The sequence below is a fragment of the Ctenopharyngodon idella genome, chromosome 15, assembly GCF_019924925.1.
Source record: "Ctenopharyngodon idella isolate HZGC_01 chromosome 15, HZGC01, whole genome shotgun sequence".
NCBI lineage: Eukaryota > Metazoa > Chordata > Actinopteri > Cypriniformes > Xenocyprididae > Ctenopharyngodon > Ctenopharyngodon idella.
Genome location: NC_067234.1, coordinates 32,620,577 through 32,635,753, shown reverse-complemented (window position 1 = coordinate 32,635,753; position 15,177 = coordinate 32,620,577). Strand labels below are relative to the sequence as shown.

Genomic DNA, 15,177 nt, shown 5'->3' with positions numbered 1-15,177 from the left:
TGTTGTTTTAAGCATACAGGTGGAGATTCAACAAATGACGAAATTACTAAAACGTAAAATAAAACTAAAATATGAAAATAGAAGGTAATTTAAAATATTTATAAATACTATAATAGTATGTAAATAATATTAAAATAACACTGACTCGATTGGGGGGGGAGGGGTAGATAGCACACCATTGGTTGAGTGATCTGAAAACAATAAAAACATAACTGACATTAATGTAAACTAAAAGCAGTAATAAAATAATAACATTATATCAAAGTGACCCTTTGAACGCTAAATTCACACTAATCTCTACATAACCACATTAATTGGTCGTATACTTCAGTATCTTTTAATGCCCCCAAAATTGCCCCCGTATTTCCTGAGTTCCTCTCGGTCAGAGAAAATGCAGCATCCTGTCCTAATCTAGCGGCTTTGAAGCCCGTGAACGACGTGCTGATATGAGGTGCAGGCATGCCCTAGCACCTCCTCAGGGACATTTGGTGATGATCCCTGCCCCCGTACTTGAATAGGTGGAAGGGTTGTATGGATGGGGGATGGGAGGTGGGGGTAGACATACCTGAGACCCCGACAACAAGCCTGAAAGAAAGAATTTCAGAAGTACAACAGGGAACGTTCTCAGAATGTTCAGGCAAGGTTCTCTCAAAGTTCTGAACAAACGTTCTATCAGTAACATTAATAGAATGTTAGTTTAAAGTTCTTTATACATCGTTCATGGAACTTTTTTCTGACAGGTAGTTTGTTCTGAAACCTTTTTTAAATGTCACAACTTATTTCAGAACGTTCAGGGAACTTATAAAAGTAACGTCCCATAATATTTGCAAAACTGTAAAATGTAATGTTCCCTTAACATTCGTATAACCAAGAAAAACATTTTGAAAACATTTTTTAAAAAAAATGGAAAATAACTTTTTCATAACTTTAAGTGAACAATAGCAAAACGTTCTAAGGGCCGTTCACACAGAACGCTTTTCTCCATTTCTTTGCGCTACTTTTTGCTTGAGGAAATGCTTTATTTTTAGGGGCATTGTACTAAATAACTAGCTAAAGCTAACCTTTAATGTTAATATTGAACAAATATTCACAAAAACACAGCTTCTGTACAGTGATATTTTAGTATCACTGAGATTCTGTTGCAGTTTTTTTTTTTTTTTTTTAAACAAAACAACAAATAAGTGTTTTATATATTCTATTTTACTTCATTTAACATTTATTTTTAGTAACAAAAATGTTTTTTTATGTTTTACAAACCTGCTGCTACATTCAGTAAAGCACACAAGCCCTAAAATGCACCTTTCAACATGCTAAAGGTTTAACCAACCAATTCACCCTTTTTACTTGTGCCTTTAAGAAGCAAACAACAGAAGATACAGTTCATCTCAAGCACAGAGGAAGAGTGAGGTCACATGATTGACCTTTAAAACAATCTGTGAAAACAACATTAGCATTAACAATAATTACTGTAAAGGCTTAAGCGGCTCTGTGCTACATGTTTACACATGAAATGAGCCACTGTGATGTTTCTGACTGTCAGAGACCAAACAAACAAAAACAGGAGGGAAACTGCTAGGCTAAGTGTAATGGCACGGCAATGGTATCACCGTGACACTTGGCACAACCATGATACTACTGACATTATTACTATAGTAGTAAAACTAATTACTAAAAACAAATAGGTTTTTTTGAGTCTTGACAAAGTTTCAGCAGACTGAGAAAGATGGTGGAGAAATTTTTACCTATAAGCACGTGGGTCAACCTACTTTAATTCAATACTTATCCATATAAATGTGCCTGGCAAAAGTGACGTCATTTACAAATGCAAACTTCAGTGCACTACCCCTTACTGCTGTTTCTGTTGGTTCAGATGATGTTTTCTGCACTGCCACCTGTTGTTTCTGGAGTGCGTGTGAAGTATAAACACCTCTGGAGTGCGTCTGCATTGGTTCACACCAAACTGAATGTGTCAAGCATAAACAAGGCTTCACAATAGTATGATTTGCTCTAGAAGAGCCCACAGAAGAGCTTACTTCAGGAAACGGTGTTTGCAATGTGCAGTGCATTTTTAAAAATCAAAAACATGATGCATTGTGTTGAAGTTTTTACTGCTACAAAAAAGATGTCTGTTTTTTGTTTTGATTCTTCTAATTTCATAAGGTAAATACAAGGTTTAGCACACATACAGTAATCCAGGGACCGGTTGCACCAGCTGTGTGTAAGGTACAACTTAGCCTAGTTTTGACGTAAATGGGCACTAAGTTTCAACTTACGCACTACTAAATATTTTTGCGTTGCACCATTGAACTTAGTTGAAGTGTAACTGTACGTATAAACTAAATATTTACAGAAGCCTCTGATCAGGAGTAATGGTTGTAACTGCATCAATACGCTCTTGTTTTACCTGACAGACTTCATTTCTTTAGACATATATGATAATGCTGACATTATGCTGACACAGAGAGAACATTATGTGAAAAGATTACTTTGTTAGCGGCTCTTCAACATGAACCCGTCCTAAACAGCGCGCTGCTGTGTGCATCACTCCGTGTTGTGCATGTCCAATAAAATCAGTCATAATCAATAAATGTCATTTTTGTCATTTTTTTAGTCAGTATTTATTTATTGATCCTTATTCATTTAGTTTTAAATACAGTTTCTGAATGTTATTTACATATAAAAACACTTATGTTATTCCTGATTAAGTATCATATTTAATGGAAACTTTTACTGTTAGTTAGGTGAGGCAGAAGTAGTTAGAATGAAGGATAAAAACTCTGCTATTGGATCATTGAGGGTAAACGTCATATTATGCGACTACGCATTACTTTACGGAGAGCTTATGACCTATTAGCTACGTTCTGCCTTAAAGGGATAGTTCCCCCAAAAATGAAAATTATCCCATGATTTACTCACCCTCAAGCCATCCTAGGTGTATATGACTTTCTTCTTGTAGACGAACACAATCTGAGATATATTTAAAAATATCCTGGCTTCTCCAAGCTTTATAATGGTAGTGAATGGGGGGCACATTTTGAAGCCAAAAAAAATACATCCATCCATCATAAATTAATCCACACGGCTCCAGAGGCTTAATAAAGGCCTTCTGAAGAGAAGCGATGGGTTTTTGTAAGAAAAATATCCAAATTTAAAACGATATTAAATATAATAACTAGTTTCAGTCAGACGGCCATACGCATCGATTTGTAGCAAAAGACCCGACGCATGACGTAATGACGAATGCGGAATTGCAGAGGATAGAGCAAAACAGTAACACTTTACAATAAGGTTCATTAGTTAATGTATTAACTAACATGAACTAACCATGAGCAACACATTTGTTACTGTATTTACTAATCTTCGTTAACGTTAGTTAATAAAAATACAGTTGTTCATTGTTTGTTCATGTTAGTTCACAGTGCATTAACTAATGTTAACAAGATTTTAATAATGTATTAGTAAATGTTGAAATTAATATTAACAAATATTAATAAATGCTGTATAAGTGCAGTTTATTATTAGTTTATGTTAACTAATAACTAACTTTAACTAATGAACCTTATTGTAAAGTGTTACCAGCAAAACAAAACCCTGGTCACGAATTAGAAGTCTAAAACGATCATTTTTAAAGAGAAATGTTGGAGGATTTTGATATAAGAATACAGGAGCTTGAGTTTGTTGCCCAGCACTATTAGTTTGAACCGCGAGAGGCGTCAAATCTTACTCCTACATCCTGCGTCATACCAAAGTCCCTTTAAGACAAGTCATTTCACTTGGCGGCCATCTTTGAAACGCCTCTCGGGCATCCAAGTGCAGCTCCTATCTCTTTGAATGGGGAAACATCAAGTTCTCCAAAGTTGTTTGCCAAGATTTCGATTAAATTTCATATTTGAAATCACCAATGAAATCTGACAACAACTGTCTCATAAATTTTGTTTCTAAACGCTCGAATCATGACAAAAAATGGTATTATTCAGGCTGGATCAAGCTAATGCGCATGTGCAGTCCTAAATGCACGTATCTTGTGGGGTTTTTATAAAGTTTTAAATATGGATATTTCTTTCTTTCTTCTTTCTTACAAAAATGCATCGTTTCGCTTCAGAAAGCCTTCATTAACCCCCTGGAGCCGTATGGATTTTTTTTTTTTTACAATGGACGGATGCATTATTGTGGCTTCAAAATCTGCCCCCTCCCCCACTTCACTACCATTATAAAGCTTGGAAGAGCAAGGATATTTTTTAATATATCTCTGATTGTGTTCGTCTGAAAGAAGATAGTCATAAACACCTAGGATGGCTTGAGGGTGAGTAAATCTTGGAATCATTTTCATTTTTGGGTGAACTATCCCTTTAAGAACAAATGATGCAACAGAGTACAGAGTTAGTTACAAACTAGCGAGACGTTACTAAGCCTCTAGTGTGGACTTTACACTCCAAATTAAATAAGAACTTACAAACGACTGCTGCAACCCTACCCAGAACACTCGATCCAAACCAAGAAAACTTTCTCAAATACATTCGAGGACAAACTTTTCCAGCTCAAATATTTTCCGAAAGACACGCGACAGCATGTGTTCCTCTGATTACCTGAGCCCCAGTGTGATACGCTGAGAACAGATTAACAAAATCCAGTTTCCAGAAAATCTCTCCTTCACATTATCTCAGTTTTTCCTCCACCGAACCCTGGGGTCTCCCCTCCGCCCCTCTTCCCTGCGCCGTGCAGCCGAGCGTAACAAGACAGGATTCAGACACACATGACTACACAAAGCCGCGTTGAAATGAGTTTACTCGCTCCGAGCTCCGATCACAGGCCTTTAATTTCCACGCGACTCCAGTACAATAACGCCCCCTGTTTCTCTCTCAGAGCCGGAAGATCAAGAACAAACTAACCGTGTGCACAAGTCTGTTTACCTAAACCACCTGTCTTGGGGTTAGACATCACAGACGACCACATTAAAACAGCTGCCTTCAACCCCAGAGATAATAACCCTTCCATTAAATCACTCATCAAAACGGAGGGCGGAACAGGTATGAATGGTGTGTTTGATGCATTCTGGGTAAACGGAATTATAGGCTACATTAAGAGGAAGAGGAAACTAGTGAGACAAAACCTAGTGAGCTGCTTACTAAGACTGTATCTTTACTGCACCATCAAAAATGAAAGATAGAGCCACATCATCATATGCATAATTAGAGGAGATAATGCAGTGCGCAAAGAAAACAAAATCATCCAAAATAAAAAAGATTTTTTAACTATATATAATATTTTTTAATGAATAAAAAAATGTAATTTATTTTTATTTAATAAATTAAAATGTGTATATTTTTAAATTAATATGTGTATATTAATTTTTTAAATAAAAATATAAACAATAAAGTCTAATGGAATTAATTAGTCAGGTCTCTAGTGTTGTAAAATAGCAGAATAATTGTGACAAATAAAATAATTTAATATTTGTATTTATAGTAAAAATAATACATTTATAAAAAATAATTAAAATTATTAAAAAATTATCTCTATCATAATAAACTGTAGTCATGTCTAGTGTAGCTACAAAAAGTGGATAAATTAATTTATTTTATATTTCTATTTATAATAAAAAACAATACATTTAGTGCTTATTTTATATACTATAAAAAGTTTTAAATAAAATTATAAATAATAAAATCTCGAAATAATTGTAGTCAAGTCTCTAGTGTATTTATAAAAATGGACTAATGAATTAATTTCAAATTGCTATTCATAAAACAAACAATTTTATAAAACATTAAATAAAATTATAAATAATAAAATAAACTATTGGAATAAAGTGTAGTCTCTATTATATTTATAAAAATAATGAATAAAAATGTATGTACTAATACATTTTCTAATTTCTAATTTTAATAGAAATACAACACTTATGCAAAAGTATATAAAAAATGACTAGATAAAATTCATCCCAATTCTCATACTTTTGCACTATTCAGCATAAATAGTGAGTAGTGTGTTCACAACGAAGATTTCAAACAGAAAAAGTGCACTTTAATTAAGCGCATACCATAATTATGTGCACTTAATTAACCGAAAAAACGAAGTGTGGAATGTTGGACACTTCATGCACTCAACTGTCACAGCTTTAATTAACACTACACGGGTGAGTACATAGTGTATAAGTGCATAGCGTATAGTGCGTCATTTGGGATGCAACTTTCATTTGAATAAATTGCAGTCAAGTCTCCCTCTGTGCAACAAGCATTTGAAATTAGTCACTTACAAGGTTTCATTTAGATTATGATGCTGCCTAAGTAGACCGAAAAGCAGCTAACTAGGTCATGGAAGAGAACTAGAACAGAGCGCCTTGACATGAAAGTTGAGAGGCACACAGATAAAAGGGATTCCCCATGTCTAAATACTACTATCACTCGCCATACAACGCAGCTGCTAGTGTGAACACATCACTCACTCCTGTTGAAAAGGAAGTATTCCTGGCATGGCCTGTAAAACTCTTAAGGATCTGTTTGGAAAACAATGCATAAGTGCAGGATGAGATCTCATGCTTATGATGGTCTGAATCTCTCTATCCCCCAAAACCAATCCAGGAGAGTTAATTAACAACTCTGAGTACAGGAAACGCAACCCAGCGGCAATGACCACATCAAAGCACAATGAAAGTGATCTGTACTTATGAAAATCACGTTCTAGCCTCATTTTTAATTATCAAAGTCAGTGTGTCCCTCGAGTCAAGGAGGAAACTATTTCAATCAATTACTTTCAAGGGAAGAAAAAGCTTGAGTCAAGATTAAACCTGTTTAGTTCTCCACTTGTGCACAACTAAATAACAATCAAACCTTTGTTGACTTGATTGTTGGTTCCCGTATGGAGATTATGGAAACAGAACTGCACTCCGGTCAAAACAAGGTATTAGTTCCTCAAAGCTGCCACTGTTTCAAATACTTCTGCTTATATTCAGAAATACTTGCCCCAGAAACTGATTTTGAGGGGCATTTTTACCGTTAGAAAGATAGAAACACACAATGTACTGATCATTTATGTAAAATACTTCAAGTGAATCAATTAATTGATAAAACGTGAACAATTATGCAGTAAAATATCAATCAAATCTATACAATTATCAGTCACCAATCAAAAACAAAAGTAGCTTATATCATTATGTATAATAATTTATAGCAAGTTCCCATCATGCTAACATGTCTGGCTATTGGGGCATGTTGTCACAGAGGCCCTGTTTCCACCTGGTATTAAGGTGTGTTTTGGTCGATTGGATCACAAGTAGACGAGAGAGACACATTCCCATTTACACCTGGTGTTTTAATCCACCTCTTTTGTCCACTTTCAACCACTTCTGTCCTGATTTCTAGAGGGGAGGGTCTATGGGCGGGTAAATGTTTGAGCTTTTTCTAATCTTTCGCTCAAGCAATTTACATATGAACGCGATCGGAGATGATGGAAAAACACGAATCAGCAGCTTTCGTTTCTAGTCTGACAGCTGCAAGACGTGTTAGAAATCAGGAATGGTGAGAGAACATTGTGCTTGGTACATTTTTCATCTTCAAACCAAACTTGAGTCTTCAGTCGACAAAGTTTAAATCCCGTTTGACAAGGCGCTTCCCGTAATGTTTACGCAATAAGTAGACGGAGAGTAGGCGTCTTTTGTGGCTGTTCGAACACATTTGACCACATGAGCGTTTACACTAAGCAATCTGGTCAAATGCGTTTTCAACTACCTCTGGAAGTGGTCGAAAGTGGATAAATTCAAAACGTTTTAGACCCTGTTTACACCTGTATTTAGCATTGTCCACTTGTGGTCTTATTGATGAAATCGCTTCTTAATACCAGATGTAAACACAGGTTCGACATTGAACCCTAGGGTTCTTGATTCAATTTTAAAGAACGATTTATGCCAAAAAAGTTTCTATATAAGGAGAAATGTCTTTAATAATTGCATAATATTTCATTCAATAATAATAATAATAATAATTGAAATAAAAAAAAAATGAATTAAACAAAATAAACTAAAACTAAATCCATAAAATGATCCCATGATGGGAACCCCTAAAGGTTCTATATATGAAGCGCCTGACAGAACAAAGTTCTATATGGAACTTTTACTTCTAAAAGCCTAGATATACTTCAAACGGAATCGAAGAACGAACTGAAGTTTTGCTTTTATTGTTTTTATCCACTTTTACTTTTTTAACCGCCCGAGATAATGAAACCATCCGCATTCGATTTAGAGGCCGTTCACGTCACGTCTAAAAACGCATGAAAACGCCAGCCGCGGCACTTTCTCCTCTTTTCAAAAGCGCTCGTTTCTAAGCAACCATGAGCCGCATTCTCCATGAAGACGAATAAGTTTCAGCAAAGGATAAATGTATTTCCAGATCTTGCATTAGCTTTACTGCTAGATTATACTACTACTTATGGAGATAAGAAATAAAAAACCCGCCCTGTACAGATATGATCAGCTGTTAGTCCATCTTGGCAGAGCTTTCGATCTCTATTTGAGCGCGTTCGTCCTGCGTCTACATTTAAAATAACGAACTTGAGCGTGCAAAAGACGCGACATGTAAACTGCCCCTAACTAGGTATTGGAAAGTCTCCCCTCGCTCTACGCGTTTCGTACCTGCTCGTTCAGTGTGCGCGAGAACTGTTTACTCCCACTGACAATTCCACATGTGCTGCAAAGACACGCGGTGGATATTTCACAGACAAAGGCCTGGTGCGCACGCGTGTATGTGCGCGTGTGATCATGTTCCTTCCACATTGCATTTATAAGAGCAGTTGGCCACATCCAGAAAAATAAATTGATCTCTATGGGTCCTCTGCTGGATGTATATGGTAATTACACTAAAAATGTATTTCCTACAGATTTGTCTAACCAGCAGATTACAGAATTCTGCCTCTAAAACCTAGATCAATATCCAAAAACAACTCATAATTAATTTTGATCATCAGTGAAGTGTTTTTTTTTTCATAAAAATGTAATATTTCATACACATGCACATGGTGTAGTTGAGAAATGTTGTGGTAAATGGATAAAAAAGTACTTCATATCACCCAAAACACAGCATAATCTGTATCAAAATGAATTTCAATAAATAAAAATATTTTTAAAAGTTACGCATTATTTGATGTTTGTCACATGTAGTAGATCATTTTTGTGCCATGGGTAACAGGAGGATTTTCCACCTGGCTACCACCGCAAGTATATTTCAAACCTGTGGGAAGCACTGAAGTGACATCATTTTGAACAAAATCAGGCCAAAACGAAGTTTGTTTTGTTTTCGTTTTGGGAGTTCAAAATGGCTTGCCAAAGCGAACTCTCAGTAAAAGTTTGCTCCAGCTGCAAAACACCTTCGTACTACCATTGGTCCATGACGATAATGTAATAGGAGGTATGCACTGAGGCTCTGCCTTCTTTCACGCGGAACTCTTATTTGACTCATTTCATCTGTTGAGTCCATCGAGGTAGAACCATTTACGCCAAAAAGGTTCTATATAAGGAGAAATGTCTTAAATAATTGCATAATACTAGCTGTTTCATTCAAAAATTAATCAAAATAAAAAATGAATGAACTAAAACTAAATCCATAAAATGGAATCCCACGATGGGAACCCCTAAAAGGTTCTCTATATGATGTGCGTGACAGAACTCTTTAAAGTTCTATACAGAACTTTTTCTTCTAAGAGTGCAAAAAGTGACTTTCAAAAATAAACCTGTCTAAATAATCCTCTATATGAAATGTCAGACAACAAGAATTGGCTAAAAGGGACTTTTAGCCTCCACATATTAAAAATCTAGTGCATTATGGTCACTTTGGCCCTGTTAATACCTGACCTTGTTTGTGACTCAGACTAGCTTTTAGGTTTTTTTTAATATTCACATGAACTCACTCTCTCCATATGTGTTCTCTAATGGCTCTCTGTATGATGCAAGACTTCCCAGCTGCGTCCACCAGCGCTGACCTCCTGTCCTGCCTGACTGCGGATGGCTGATTCATTTCCATCTGTATACCAGCAGATGAGAGATTCCTCCTGTCTTTCTGCCTTTCCTTTTCTCAGGCCATTCACAGGGGCTCAGAGAATGAATTCAGCCCGTCTAAAGTCCTTCACACCAGGACACGCTCAAAGGGGATTCTCCTTGACTCTGACCGACTCACACATTTGCAATTCATCATCTTCCTCACACGGCTACACAATAGCAGCAGCACAGGAGCTTTGTCATTCTAACGATGCACGCATGGACTATTTACAGCGTCTGACACCCGCAGAAAGGCTGCGTTTGCGTGCTGATGTTCTGTCATTAACTACCAGTTCAATTAGCATTTAAGACCACAGGTGGAAGACAATAACAATCTTTTAAATAATCTTTGTTCTTTCAGGATGTATCTATTTATATGCAACAGTTTTGGGCAACTGGAAAAGCAGCATTATTAAGACATGCAACTTTACTAGTGCTAAAATAAAACTGATTTTGCAAACCACAAAGAGATTCAATTCAAATTCAACGCATACAAATTCATATCCCTAGTCAAACAAATCCAGCTGCAATTTCAGTCATGATCTGGATCCTAATGGGAATTCCAACACAGGATTCCAGCATAACAACAAGTGGATCTTAAGAACACATAGTTCACAATAGGACTATTAGGTTTCCAATAGGATCAAATGTCCTTGTAGAGCATCACAAGAAATTTAAGGAAAATCTTTAAGGGTTTTAAAACTCCTGTAGCTTTCTTTTAACTCAAGTAGAAAGACATTTTTCCAATAAAATGCCAGTTGAGTTCTGATAAAGACTACAGATTATCCAACAGGACTCAACAGACTTTCCAGTTATTCTCAATTACTGGATATGGAATTTTAAAAATATTTTATATTAAATATTTTTTTCCACTTAAAAGTATGGAAGCTTGTTTCCGCCACTAAAAAAAAAATAGAAATAAAGTTATTGCGCCTTTTTATCTTCACAATTCTGACTTCTTTTCTCAGAATCTCGAGATATAAAGTCACAGAATTGCGAAAAATAAAGTTCAGTTATAATGTCAGAATCAGAAGTTATAAACTCACAATTTCGCATTATAAACTCACAATTGCAAGATATAAACTCGCAATTCTGACTTTTTTCTCGCAGTTGTGTTATTACCACGCAATAGTCCAATTCTGAGGAAAAAAAAAGTTGTTGTAAGAGTTGTGCGATATAAAGTCAAAATTGCGTTAAAGTCAGAATTTCATTTTTGTCGCAATTCTAACTTTTTTTCTCAGAATTGCGAGTTTATATCACAATTCTGACTGTATAACTCGCAATTCTGATTTCATAACTTGCAATTGCATGTTATAAAGTCAGAATTGCGAGATAAAGTCGCAATTATACCTTTTTTATTTTTTTATTCAGTGGCGGAAACAAGCTTCCATTAAAAAAACAATTATGTTAAAAAAAATGAAACTACAAATTCATTAAAAAATATCATCAATAGAAACCTTACTAATTAAAAATCCCCGATATTTCCAGGTTGTGGCTCTCTCAGGATTTTTTTTTTAAGAATGGCTGCAAATTATGTCTGAAATTCCAACAGGAATACGTTAACTAGGGATATACCAGCTACACAAAACCCCAAGAAGAACAAACCTAAACTAGAGAAGTCTAAACTTCCATTGGGATACAAACACCAGAAAATGACCAACATACTTTGCACATCAACAAACGTCTATAATACATGTGTTCAGTATATAACAACAAACATTAAACATGTAATGGTTATTAATGTTTTGCCGATGCAAACCCTTGTTTACCATGTCAATACGCTTCTTTGAATGTTCAGATAGAAACACAGAGCAAGTCAAACAGAGACAGACAAAGTCAGACATACAGACAGCGTTGTTCAGATGTGGGAAATCCTTTTCATCTGCTTTCTCTGCCTCTCAACAGACATCGAGACTCTCTGAAGCTGCGAAACTGCTCTAAAAAGCATCAGCACAAACCCAAAGACTGCCGCCACACCTCGACAACCGCACAAACGTCTTACCTTCCCAGGGGGGCGATCCTGTGACCCAATGACACACGTCCTTTCTAAAATTGCATGTTTCCTGCAGCGGCATCCACATTCCGTCTCAAACTCCACAACATACTGACTCCCACGTGAGTGGACGGGAACTGAAACAGCTTGGGATGGGGGGCTGTGTCCGTTCAATGATCCCCCCCTCTTCTCTCACCAATCTTCTCCTCCCCTCTCCCACACTCTCTTTACCTCCTTCCCCTTCCCCCTTTCCTTCTGCCTCGGAATCACTGTGAGATTGGGAGCAGGAATGTGTGTGGTTCTGCTCCTTTTGGTCTGTCTGAACGGCTCTGGTATGAGCCTGCGGAGAGCATCAAATTTACACAAGAATTCAAACCCGCCTCTCACAAACACGGACCCCGCCCACTTCTCACACCTTAACCGCAGAGCTCCGCCTACCCATGGGCAACTTCTGCCAAATAAAGTCTGCAAAAGTCTACAAAATAAAAAGTGCATCCCACCAAAAAAAAAAAAAAAAGAAAAGAAAAAGTGTCTAGGAGGCATTTAATCACTAAATCAAAAGAAAAAAATATTAATTATAATACTGACTTTAGAAGCATAATACATTTTTTTTATTATATTTTTTTAATGACAATTAAACATCATTTTCTCATTACTAACATGTGTCTTGGACATTTTATTTTTGATGATTTTTCTGTAATTTCTGTTATTGTCAATAGATTATTGAAATACAATGATTTTTTAATGATTTTAATCAACATTATTTAATACATTTAATAAAAGCAACACAAATTCTACCATGCACAAATATTTTAAATAATATATAATTTTTGCTTTCACATAAAAATAATGAAAATTATATTTTTATTGCATTATAGTAATGAGAATACAGAGGAAATATGTGCTTAACTGTCATTAAAATAATGTCAAAATGCAATAAATCTATAAATAGATTCCATTTCATCATGCAAAATATAATTTAGTATTTTTTTCTTTTGATTTTGTGGTAAAAATATGACCCAGACATGTTCGGGCCCTAAAAATGTTTTGTAATATTCACCCATCATGACCTTACATTACATCTAGTGTTGGAATCTACAAAAAAACATCTATCACATGCCACAATACCCAGCCGAAGAGGTTAAATCTTAAATATTTGGACAGAACAGCATGCTTATGTCTCTGTGAAGATAGAGGTGTGATTGGTGGGAAGGCAGCAGCGTTGTTGTCATAGCACCAGAGCTGTAGGAGGAGAGAGACACAGACGTCAATGATGACGACCCTAGCCGAATTCATTTTCAACACACACACACACACACACACACACACCTTGTGTAGGTATTCTGGGACGCCAGGCAGTGGCCACAGTGTTTGGGAGAAGAGATGCTGTTCCGTCACTCTGATCATGTGATCTGCGAACTGCTTTGCATACATAGCAGCGCAGACGCCCGGGGCCAGATTGAGACCGGTGCAGAGACTGATATAACCCTGCGACAGAGCGCTGTGGAGGGGGCGAGCGAGCGCCTCAGACAGATGAACTGGACTGTGCGTAGCTCAGAAGTGCAACAGCCTGTCTAGACAATTGTGATTAAACTGTCTAAAATAAGAACCTCAACATTGCGGTTAGTCTGACGGCATATAAAGAGACTAACAACACCAGCCAAGGTTATGACCCCTAATCTGGACAAACTCCACAGCTGGATACTTTCTCCCAAACAAAACATTGAGCGAGAGAAACAGAGAGAAACAGAGAGAGAGCAAGAAGGAGTGAAGAAAGAAATGTGGTCTTTGGCATTCTTACTGTAATGTATGTACTAAATAATATTAAATAAAAAAATAAGAATAAATATTAACAATCATGTAATGATTTAAAAAAAAAAAAAGAATAATGGCATAATATTATTTTTTAATAATAATTAATTAAATAATTTCCATAATAATTAAAATATTAATATTAACAATCCCATAAAATCCCTACTTTAATTTATTTACTAAATAATAATAAATAAAAAAGAATAAATATTAAAAATCATGTAATGATTATTAAAAAATAATAATTAATCATTGCATAATATTATTTTTCCATAATAATTAATTAAATAATTAATTTCCGTAATAATTTAATTTAAAACAAAATGTAAAAATATTAACAATCCCATAAAAATCCTTACTGTAATTTATTTACTAAATAATATTAAATAAAAAATAAGAATAAATATTAATAATCATGTAATTATTATTCAAAAATAAAAATAAATAAAAAATAATGGCATAATATTATTTTTCCAAAATAATTAATTAAAAACAAAAAAAACGTAAAAATCTTAAGAATCCCATAAAAAAAAATAATAAAATTAAAAATCATAATAATTCCATAATTCATATTAAATAAAAAATAAGAATAAATATTAACAATCACGTAATAATTATTAAAATAATAAAATTAATAAAACAATTAATAATGGCATAATACATATGAAAATAAATGTGAAAGTTCCATAATAATTAATTAAAATAAATAAATAAATAAATAAATAAATAAAAATAATGGTATAATTAATATTACATAAAAATAAATGTAAGTTTTAATTCCATAATTTATTTAAAACCATAATAATCCCATAATCATTAATAAAAAAATAAATCATAATAATGCCATCATTCATATTAAATGAAAAATTAATAAAAAAGAATTCACATTAAATAAAAGAAAAAAAAATAATAATAATTTTCAGTAACCTTTACCTTTCAAACAACTTGCAACTTAGACATATGGGTGGAGGGAAACAAAAATGAACCAATAATAATCACAGCACATGATCAAATCAAATCCTGATGGATAAAATCAAGTCCTGCCTTACATTTCCAAATATCCCATTCCACATGATATCGTGTGTAATCTCTTGTCGATGTTTAACATGCAGAAAAGACACATCAGCTTTAACGAGACGAGTCGGTGTTGTTTTTCTGAGGAGAGAGACAGACGTAACATGACGGTCTCCTCAGCGCTGTGAGGAGGAACAGGGAGGGTGTTCGGGTGAACGCAGGGCCGTCTGAGCCCACAGGAATGCCAGACCGGCCGCAGTGTCTGCTCTGCATGATAAAATATCAGCTGCATCGTCTCATATTCTGCATCAAATGCTTCATTATGGGACTCGGT

The 15,177-nt window shown here is 35.1% G+C and overlaps 1 protein-coding gene across 3 annotated transcripts in view; it reads right to left on the bottom strand.

Moving 5' to 3' along the window:
* The window catches only part of tiam1b (TIAM Rac1 associated GEF 1b), a 92,632-nt gene that overhangs the window by 58,878 nt on the left and 18,577 nt on the right, over nucleotides 1-15,177 (bottom strand). Inside the window, exon 1 of one of the 3 annotated variants that reach the window (XM_051863325.1) lies at nucleotides 12,027-12,525. The exons of the other annotated variants lie outside the window; for them this stretch is intronic. The gene's annotated coding sequence lies outside the window, so the exon portion shown is untranslated. Of the gene's footprint in view, nucleotides 1-12,026; nucleotides 12,526-15,177 lie in introns of those variants that run through there. 3 annotated transcript variants of the gene reach the window in all.